General features: G+C 38.9%; 1 long non-coding RNA gene across 1 annotated transcript; it reads left to right on the forward strand.

Annotated features, from left to right (window-relative positions):
* Window positions 1-7,303: 7,303 nt before the first annotated feature.
* LOC144988262 (uncharacterized) lies at window positions 7,304-10,608 on the forward strand. Its single transcript, XR_013652114.1, has 3 exons — window positions 7,304-9,172; window positions 9,607-9,753; window positions 10,195-10,608. It is a non-coding gene; the product is annotated as an uncharacterized LOC144988262 (long non-coding RNA).
* Window positions 10,609-11,055: the final 447 nt, after the last annotated feature.

Raw genomic sequence — 11,055 nt, forward strand, 5'->3', positions numbered from 1 at the left:
TGAGTTGTTGTTGTTTTAACACTTGTGCACAGACAGATGAACCAATGAATAAAATGAAGTTTAGTTGTAAGTTTTTCTACAAAACATAATAATTGACAATAATTGGATTTTTACTGTTGTGTTTTTTAACAAGTTTTGATTGCACAACAACGTTTTTTACAGTCTTTCTCTCCCAAATAAAGATCATAGAATTCCAGCCGGGCACAAATCTTTATTATTAATTTCTTCTTCATGATCAGTGTCCCAGTAATAGGCACTTGACATATGGGTAGTGTTTTGAAAAGGACACTGCTGATAGGTATGTCACAACCAAATGAGAGTACCTAATTGGTCAAAGTTCAACTGGACATGCGTTCAATGGCCACACGTTTTGTACATACTTAACCAAAACTAAAAACTTGTGTAGCGACTCGTGAACGTGAGAGTTTTGAACGCAGACGCCTTAAACACGCATTTATATGGGTTTATAGAAGTCAGGTCTACACGCCATTACATTGGCTTTTCATTGGAAGTGGATTTAGTGGTCTGAACTTAGCTTCGGGATGAGATCCTTATTTCTATTCCTCTGTTTCCTCCAGATTTACATCATTTCCCTATTGCGGTATTTTTTTAACAACAAAGAAGCGTTGGAGTGTCACTGAAGCTTTCTTTTTTTGATAGGTCTTCATCAAAGGCATCCCATTCAGGCTCTTTTGAGAGCAGACATGGGCTGTAAACAGAAAACAAGCAGAGACTGTAAACACATTATCAGAACATTGCAGAAACTCCAGAGACAAATTGACAATTTTTGGAGAAATTTTCTTCTCTGTCATTTATGGACAGAGCCGGCCTCGCTTCGCAGCCTTTTTTTTTTTTCGAGTAAACCTGAGTGTTCCTGTGCTTTTAAAAGCACTCCCAGAAGAAAAAACAGAGAGAAGTGCAGCAATTATGTTTCTCCAAATACAACATAAACCTCATTTCAGATTGTTGGGCTTGTAAAAATCCAAAATCTCTAATCTGAATCATTTTGATCATGTACCTCCATGAGTTCATCCCCTTTTCTTTCAAAGTGTCTGAGCCAAAAAACTCTACAGTATATTGACATTCATTTAACATAAATCAAGTTCATTAAATATATGGCTTCTGCATTTAAAGATCAATAGTTCTATATTTATTTTCTGTTTTTCTTACTTTTACAAATTATTTTCATTCTTAAAACATGCATTTTGGAATAATCTGCCGATATATTCTTGAGATAACAGTTTGATATTTTTGAAAAAGTAATATTTTAAAAGGCCCAGCTTATTTATTTATTTTTTTAAATGATTTTGAAGGGTGAAACAAAGCAGGACTTGCAGACCAACAGTGCTTTCCAAATGAAAATCAATAAATAAAACACAATCAACAGAACTCATGTAACCCTTGTGCTGTCCTAGGCACTTTAACATTGGGAGTTGGGTCATCTAGACCCACTAGACAGTGCTCTGAACCTTTTTTCTTCAATGATTTGTGATCTTCACTGGTGTCCATGGATTACATGAAATCTTTCCACCTTTATCCACCTTTGTCATGGTAGGGAGAACATGTCAATGGAAGGGGGGGGGGGGTCATCTAAGATAGCACAAGGGTTAAAGCAAATGACCAGAATGGACAAGCTGTAAGGTGGAAACTTCCTGTTAGGTCTCAAGTCACTGCAGGTTAAAAAAAGTGAAACTCTGGTTCAAGTCATGAGTCGAAAAACCTGAAGAGACAGAATGTGCTCCAGCATCAGCACTGAAAAAAGTTCTTTTGTTGTGTTTTCAACACACAATTCAAGCTCCACTGTGCACAATGTAGATGTGCTGCAGATCCAAACCAAACTTAACTTTTAAATCAAGCCTTTGTGAATTTTTCTGAAGGCCAGTTGCTAGAGTTCACAAATAGCCTCACTCTATCATAAATACTTGTATATCTCTTCTGTTAACATTGTTTTTAACCCTTTAACACCGGAGCTGTAGCACCTGTTTTTGACTACTGTCTTTATGCTTCAAAGTGATTTGGAATCAGTCGCGAGTCGCATTGGTTGAAGAATCGCCCTGATCGCTGGGAAATGTGTCACGTGCTGATGACATCATCCACAACTGGAATTTTCCACCTGAAGTGCAGCTGCATGTAAATCGCGTCATTTAACCTACATTTATTTCGTGAGATTAAAGTATGCGATGACAGAACAAACTGCAGCTTTCCATCCAACAATTCCGCATGACACGCTCAACTTTTGAGGAGCTGTGTGACCTCTGGTGGCGCCCGCTGTGCAGTGACCAAGGCCGCCGGTGGTGTCCGGTTGTTGGTGACTCATTTCATTTGAAAAAGTGTTTCCATTGTAGTTTTTTTTTAAATATGTCAATTTCGATACACATTTAAAACAACCTCCTCCAAATGCTACAACTTTTTTTTCATTCCATTTTTTTTTCTATCTTCCTCCGCTTATCCTGAACCGGGTCGCGGGGACAGCAGTCTAAGAAGAGATGCCCAGACTTCCCTCGCCCCAGCCACTTCCTCCAGCTCCTCTGGGGGGACCCCGAGGCGTTTCCAGAGACGTAGTCTCTCCAACGTGTCCTGGGTCTTCCCCGGGGCCTCCGGAGGAAAGACCCGCGTTGATTGAAAAAATAAACGCAAATTTCTTCAAAATTGTGTTTTTTCCATTTCATAGTCAATGGAGATGCAGCTGGTGTCCAGAAAAATGTCTTATTAACTCAGCAGATGCTGAGAAGTAAGAAACTACACCTGAAGTAAGACTGAACAACTAGATAAAAAATACAACACTGGAAAAATCTATGTCTCATTTATTTGCAGCACTAGACAATGCAATTTACCCCTGTTTTTGAATTTTAATTTAATTAATTGTTCTCGCATCTGTGTCGTCTGCTTCTTTTCGGTGGACAAAGAAAAAAGCACGTTGCTCCCTGCAGCGGACTAAAACTGAAACTCATCTTCTAGACACAACGTATATGTCACATGTGGACTAATGAAATGCTGCAGAGGCTGACCAAAGCAGTAAAATGCTTAACACCTGCAAAAAAAAAAACCAACAAAATTCTGTTTCAAATAAAACTGAAACTACCTGGATCCTGTCACTGCGTACACGAAAGCGGCAGATGAAAATAAATGATCTGCCGTGTTCTCATGTAACTGTATTAATGATCATCATCATTACCTGTCATGCTGATACAAGCAGAGCATGGCACCATCGACCCTGTCCACGCCGCGGCCTGACCACTCCCCCCGCTGTGGGTCACGGTGCCTCGGTCCCCACCCTGTGCAAAATCACTATTAATGTGGCTGCTGTTAACAAACCAGCATCATTTGTTGGCTCCCTCCTTCACTTCTGACAGATCCGAACGCCGTTTATGTCTCTGTCTGACAGCAATTATGTTGTTTTTCAGAGTGAGATGTTGTTTCCAGCTCCTTGAAACAAACTGAGTGTGTTTAATTCAGAGACAAACACCTAAAGAAGTCTCTGCTACCTGCAGTGATTGGAATGCTTTGTATGACGGCAGCTTGCTGTCAGGTGAGCATTCTTGTCTAGTTGGCTTCTCTGACAGTTTACGAGCGTCTGAACCTTTTGACTTTTGAGTTCCTGCTTCTGTTTTCCATTCCTGACTGCTCAAATGCATTTTGCTCCGTCTAACTGCCAGATGATTTGAGGTGCTGCCTTTTCATTTGGTTACCATAACTATTTAACAAATCAGAAACAAGCAAATCCATCATCATGAGAGCAAATTGAGCGTGATTTGGAATAACAAAAATGAAAATAATCAAGTGCAGCTGACTGACATGCAATATTTTATTTGTTGTTTTGTTCATTTTCTTTACATTTTTTTTTGGTCTAAATTTTCTGTACTTTAGCTCTGCAGAAAAATAAGATGGAGATTAAAAAAAAGCAGCAATTGTCTGGAAAATGTTACCAATTAATTGACGGACGTTTGACTTTTTGGTGTCTGAGAACTCGAATTCCAGTTGTGTCACTCGGAGCGTTAAAGTCAAAAACACACACTGGTAATAAATCTGAAGTCTGTACCCAAAAAATTCGTTTTTTGCCAACTTTCATTAACAATTTTGACCAATATCACCAACAAGACATGAGATCCAGTGACATTTTCAAACACTTTTCAAGCGTTTCAAGCATTCATGACAGATAAGTAGTGTCACCATTTTAAGAAACGGTTTTGCTGGAGCTGCAATTGACTAATGCATCAAAACATACAAATTAAAGTTTTCAGTTTTCAAATAAGTCTCGGCGTGTATCTAGAATGTAGGAACAACACTGGTTATTCTGGTAAATTGACTGAGGTTAATTCAGAATGTGCATGCATCCAGAGGGGACTAGAGTCACCTCCTGGCTTTCAAAATAAAAGAAATGTGTCCAGTCTTTGTTTTTTTTGTTTTTTTTTATCAACCAAAATCTACAATTCCCAAACCCCCCACCCCATCATATCTGGTATCATTCAAAAGCACAACATGCCCTCTGTGGATACTAAAAGGATTTCTTTCAGTAGAATGCAGTGTTTGGGAGATATTTTGGTCCTCTACAGAGAACACATTTGCAATGGAGGTTACACTGCAAAAACTGAAATCTAAGTGAGATAAAATATCTTGAATCAAGCATTTACATGCTTATTTTTTAATGATAAGATAATTCTTCTCAATCAGAAGCTTTCATACTAGAGAATTTTTCTTATTTTAAGAGTTATGATACTTGATTATCTCAATAAGATATTAAATCTTGTCACCAAGATTTCATCACCTATTATGAGTAAAAACACACTTGAAACTAGAATCTCAATAGCGACAAAGTAACATTATGGTACAAAACTGTATGTTCAAAGCATTATTTTCTTGTTTCAAGCAAAAACGTAAGAAACTTTGACATTGGCAAAACTGTCTCTTCCAAAACTTAATAAAAATAAACAACATATTTAGTCCATTGTTTTACTGTCAACAATACTAAATCTGAACTTGAACAGTAGTACAGTAATAGTGTAAATTGACACTTAACATTTTCACATTTAACTTGTGTAAACTTTAAAATAAAATTCAAAGAGAAAAAAGCATTTATGTTTTCTATGATCTTCAAAGCTCAAACTGCAAGCCACTTTAAGAACAAGTCATCAAGTTATGATGTCTGAAACACAAAACAAGTCTTCACTGCTATACAATCCTATTACATCTCCAAGATAGTATTTTACCTGTACAAACTAGGTTTGGCTATACTTCTCCACCCGTTTCTGTGGCAGATGGGAGGGGGCGGTAAAGGAAATTCTAATGTAAAGTCACTACATAATCAAACAGCACAGGGTAGTTTAATTTTTATTTTTTACAATTTGAAAAAAAAGTGTGATTAATTTGTTACAATAATCTATATTTTAATATACTGTATGGATTTTGAATTCTCACTCTATACGTTATTAAAATTCTCGGGTTTGAAAATGTTCTTAACATGTGTGTTACCCCAATTTTATCACATGGTACTTTCCAAATCAAACAGCGCTAGAAAGGGCGTGCGTGAAGGCGGTAAATTTTTTGCAGACTGCTAGCTCGTCTGTTGCATCCCAGAAGTTTGGTCATTTTCAAGTCCACCACATTCCCAGCGCCATGGATGGAGGTGAAAGGACGTTTTTTTTCAAATATGGATCCTAAAACTACAGCAATACTCAAAGGTAATGTGGATTTTTTTCTGTCTTACTTAGGGAATTGAGAAATTAGCTAGTAAGCTAGCTAGTAAGCTACGGGCATCACATGCTAGATTGAAGTGATTTACTTGGTCAGCCCGTTTATATGGGTTATCCCTTGCTAATAAATGTACGTAAAAACCATGCTTCCAAAGTTGTATATATATACATTTTAACTGTTGTAAAACTTTTTAAGGTAGAAAGAAGGGACTTCCAGCTCTGTATCCCTCCGCCAATAGACTGAGCCGCGTCGTGCTGTGCCGCCAAGGGGAAACGCGTTTTTCACAATAAAGGTGCAATGAGGCACGTGATGGGTGGCGGAGTGGAGCCGTCAGCTATCAGAAATTCAATATAACGAGGAAACCGATCTTTATTTAATTTTGGGATGGCGAGCCACATGATTTTTCTAGAACAGCGAGCACCAGCCCTGTCTAATGTTGGGTAAACTCCACGGTTCATCGCAAAGAACGGCAAGAACGAGCAAGAACGAGCAGTTTGTCTGATTATTAGTTAGCATTATTTTTGAAGTCAATATTTGTATCTGTCTTTTGCCAGTGAGGCGTGTTAATATTCTACATGCAGGATTTAACTAAAAAAAAAAAAAAAAACAGCGGAAAAAAGTTTTCTTTTACACTCTGCAGAGTCATTAGACTAATTAAGAGGATTGTTTTGTTTCCTTAAATTTATAATGACAAAACATTCTTTAAGCTTTGAAGACTTTTTTTTTTTTTTTGGTCGTTCAAGGCTTTAAAAAAATAACTCAGCCTGAACGTAAAGCGCTTTGTTTTCCTACCATGTCATGAGATCAATCTGGGGAGTGCAAGGCCAGCAGAGACATTTGCCTGTCACTAAACGAGACAAACAATTCTGCAGCATAATTAGCTCCCAGTGAATAATGTGCGCGGCGGGTCACATGTTTCTGCAAAGCAGCAGCACAGCTCCGGCTTCCAGCTGCCAGCTTAAATTAGGTTGTATGAGTTGCTTCACGCAGAAAAGACTTCTTTTGGTCGGAATTACATAACGTGTGATGAGACAAATATAGTTCACTCAAAAATGCTTAGAAACTTTGCATTTGATGTCTAAATTACCAGTGGGGTGATACTTATGTTTTTTTACAGAGATCTAATGCAGTTAATAGTCAATTATTTCTCCAATCCTGAGGTAAATATTGGCTAAATAAACATTCTTATCACCCAAAAATGTCACATGCTCCTCTTAAAATCGGGAACTTTTACTGAAGTACTTTTTTTTAACCAATAATATTTCATATAGATGTGAGCCACAGCCTCACATGTCATTTATCTGAAGATGTGCTTCTGATCACAGACTCTTGTGAGCTGAACGCAGGTAAAAAAACACAAATGTGAGAGCATTTTCGAACAATGGAAAGATGTGCAATTTTAATTACAAAGCTCAGAGAAGAAAATTAGGCTTCCACAATAAACAACATTAATATTTTTGGTTAGTTTCATTCATTTACCTTAGTAGGATTTAGTTTGTCCATAAAATTCCAATAGGCAATGAATGTTGTGTCAAGATGCTGCACAAAAAAAGCACAAAATAATAAATTAATAACTTTAAAAAAAACTTAAAAAAAAAAAAAAAAAAACATGGGCTGCACGGTGGTGCAGTGGTTAGCGCTCTTGCCTCACAGCAAGAAGGCCCCCGGTTCAAGTCCCGGCTGGGGGACATGAAAAACACAACATCAATGGGGGACCTTTCTGTGTGGAGTTTGCATGTTCTCCCCGTGTATGCGTGGGTTTTCTCCGGGATCTCCGGCTTCCTCCCACCGTCCAAAAATATGCTACATAGGTCGATTGGCAACTCTAAATTGTCCATAGGTGTGAGTGTGAGAGTGAATGGATGTGTGATTGAGGATATTCCACCCTGCGACAGACTGGCAACCAGTCCAGGGTATCCCTTGCCTACGCCCAAGTGGCCGGGATAGGCTCCGGCAACCCCGTGACCCAGAAAGGGAATAAACGGTTAAGAAGATGAATGAAAAAAAAAAAAAAAACATTAAAAAGGAAACGAGATTTCTACAAAATAATGTTTCTGAAAACACTAATTAAATACATTATGGCCTGCATGCACTACCCTACGTTATGACCCTCATTACTGCCTTTCTGTCACTCTCTGCCCCCACCCCATAACTGCAATGTGTCCAATTGATAAAGACACATATCAAAATAGCAGCCTTTCTCTTGGTTTTATCTCCATAGCAACCATTTTGTTATTTGGGTTGACAAACAGGTGCTTTTTAGATGAATGGGCCAAAAAGTGTTTTGTTAACCACGCCCACATTCCTAATATGGCCATATCCTGCGTCATGTCATTTTTGTTCAGCTGGAGCCACAGATTTACGTTTCACATTTTCACAAAGACCTTATGAAAAAAGTGCGAGTAACAGTTTGCGAGTAATTGTCAAAGTAGCTCCCCAATGATGGTGGAGGAGTCGGGAGGCGAGAGATTTAAATAGTTTTGAATAAACGAAAATGTTTTTGTTTTTTTTTCTTAGATAGCAGCCTCTGCTTGAGGTCAATGGTCAAAGAAACTTCGACGAAGCTCAACAAAAAACACCTCCCATTCGTGAGAAAAGGCGCAAATCACTAAATTTCCCTTCATGCCAGAAAACGACCAGCAAGCTGTTGGTCCCATCATTTCAAAACTTCCTTTGGATCCAACGGCACACGTCTTTTGGTTTCAGCAGTTGATTTTGAATTTTCCTTTTCTCCTTTCATTTTTTGGAATGGTTTCTCTGCCTTTGATGTCATCATTTCTTTTTTTTAGGGGGGGGGGGGTCGTTCACTGTGTCAAAAATTCATTTTCAGCAGGTATGTGAGTTTCTTGTTTGCTGTGGTGGGGAGGAATTTTAGCTTAAATGAGCTGAAAGAAAGAAGAATGCTAAAACAATTATATATATTTTTATTTTTTTTATTTTGCGTTTTTAGACAATGTTTTGAACATTGAATGTCTGAAAGACATTGTGCCAACTTGCATTTTCTCATTGTTTTGAGCAAACACAACTGAGTTTCTTGCCATTCTGTGCACTACTGTCACACACAACAACTGCTATTGGTAACTCCTGATGTCAACGGTTACCTTGGTAACAGCATGCGCTGTTTGACACTGCAGGAAAGCCGGTGACAGTTAATTTGTCAGAAAATATCATGTTGGAGCAGGATGTGAATGTGTTTACAGTTCTCTCAAGCAAACAAATGTTCCTCAAATTGTTTCCTACCTTCCCCAATAGGACGGGGGTGGTGGGGGGATGGGGGCGGTGAGCTGCCACAGGGATGAAAGTGGCGGCTTTAACTCTTCATCCAGCCACTCAACAGGCTGCTTCTTCTTCCTCCGATGTCTCAGAGAACCCCTCTGATGGTTCAGTGGATAACAGCAAGTTGCTTCTGCTTGTGTTGTGGAAGTTCTCAGGCGCGTAGCCGGAGGTGGTGGTCTTTGTCTGGCGGTCTCGTGTGACTCAGGTATGGAGGAGGGTTTAGGATTTCTGCCTCTCTGTTCCTTAACAGCTTCCAGTCCCGTTTCCTTGATCTTCCAATCTTTTCCGCCATCGGGGAGGAAGCCCGATATGTGTTTAAATGCCATCTTTTATGGGCAAACATATATTTGGATCTGCTGCGGTGGTCACAGAGGAGACAGGACAGCTAATACAGTCATGTGGGCTGGAATGTTGTCTGGGTCACCAAGTAAGTCCTAAATTGTGAGTTTTATAGAACAAAAAAAAAGCTTTTACAAAGTGACTGTTAACAGTAAGAAAACTTTACACAGAGGGTTTCAAACTCAAATGTGCAGCCAAAAAAACCAAAGTTCAGTCTCACCTTGGATTAAGCAAAAGACAAGCAAAAACAATCCAGCTACCAATGAAACTGACAATGCTTTCTGTGGTTTCCCTTTCCAGACTCCATGGCTTCATCTTGTTGCAGATTTGGAAATTACACCTACAACAGACACTCATCTAGAGAAGTGAAATTGCACTTAGACGACAAGTTTGAAAATACGTGTGAGAAGGAAGGAGGCCCAATTCGACATATTTGTCTTTCGTCAGGTAAATTAAAAAAAATAAAAGTGCAGAGTTCCTAATAATAATAGAAAAAGAGTCAAACGACAGTTGTCAAGGCTGTGACAAGCCTCACCCTTTGTCGTGTTTCCCTGAACACAAATGGATCAGAAAAATGAGGGAGCTTGTTAACGTGAGTGACACTTTCAGGGGAAAACACTGATTTATGATGAAACATGTAATACAAAAAATGAACCTGTTTTAATGAGGGTATGAATGCCTTCTGTCGTCACCGTCTCAGCATCTTATTAATGCTCTTTGATGTAATTGCTTTAGGTTGTTTAAGGGGCCTACAGCAGTACCTGTTGTGTCTCGTAAGTCTTATGTTTTGTCCTGACTTGTGCACTTCTGGTCATTGTCTGTCCCCTGTGTTGTCTCGTGTTGCAGTTCGTGTTTTATTTTGAAATACTAACTCTCCTCTCGTTTCAGGCCTGGTTACTTCCTGCCCTACAGTATCCCTACAGGTGGGACTGTCTAATCCTCCATGGTTGTTTCCACCTGTGATTCCCTCCCTCATGTCTTAAATAGTCTTAGTCTCCCTTTGTCCTGACAGTACACAACGCTTGGTGGAAAGAATGTTAGATCAAGGCTTGTATGTATAAAAAATTATATATATAAAGAAATAACAAAAGAAAAGAAAATGGAAGGGAATTTGAAAAGTGATTTATTAAATTTGGTCTGTTGGCCTTTGGACCCGGATCAAATATTCTCATCAACGGTCACAAAAACAGCAAGCAAATATGTAACCAACTCACAATTTGTGTGCGTTTGTGTCTTGTTTGTGAGAATACGAAGCCACTAAACATATTGTTTGTCTCAACAGTCCGGGGGGGGGGGGGGGGGGGGGGTGAGTCAGCCAGCTCAGAGTGAAGCCATTGACAGAGATGAATGCAAATGAAGAAGCAACATAAACATGTGGGAGAAGCTTTCATTCCTGAACAAAACATAAAATCCATTGGATGACATTTTACCGACTGACCCAGCCTACACAGGCATATTTTCAGCCTTTAAATATCCACACTGCTGTGAAACCAAACCCAAAAAAGCCTTTTATGTTATGTTTCTTGCTAAAACTGTATACAGTTGATGCACAAATGCCTTTGGAGCTTATTCTCATTTAGAATTATTTGATATAATCCTTCTACTTTGGTTTTATAATGTCTCCAATTTATTGTAATGAGCATTAAATCCCCTTACAGTTCTATGTGCACACTCCAATTATGTATGATTGAAAGTATCCTACACATTTCCTGCAGATTCGTTGACGAATGGTAATTATTGAATACAAAT

Source organism: Oryzias latipes, chromosome 20 (genome assembly GCF_053564925.1).
Source record: "Oryzias latipes strain Hd-rR chromosome 20, Olatipes_Hd-rR_3.1".
Classification (NCBI taxonomy): Eukaryota; Metazoa; Chordata; class Actinopteri; order Beloniformes; family Adrianichthyidae; genus Oryzias; species Oryzias latipes.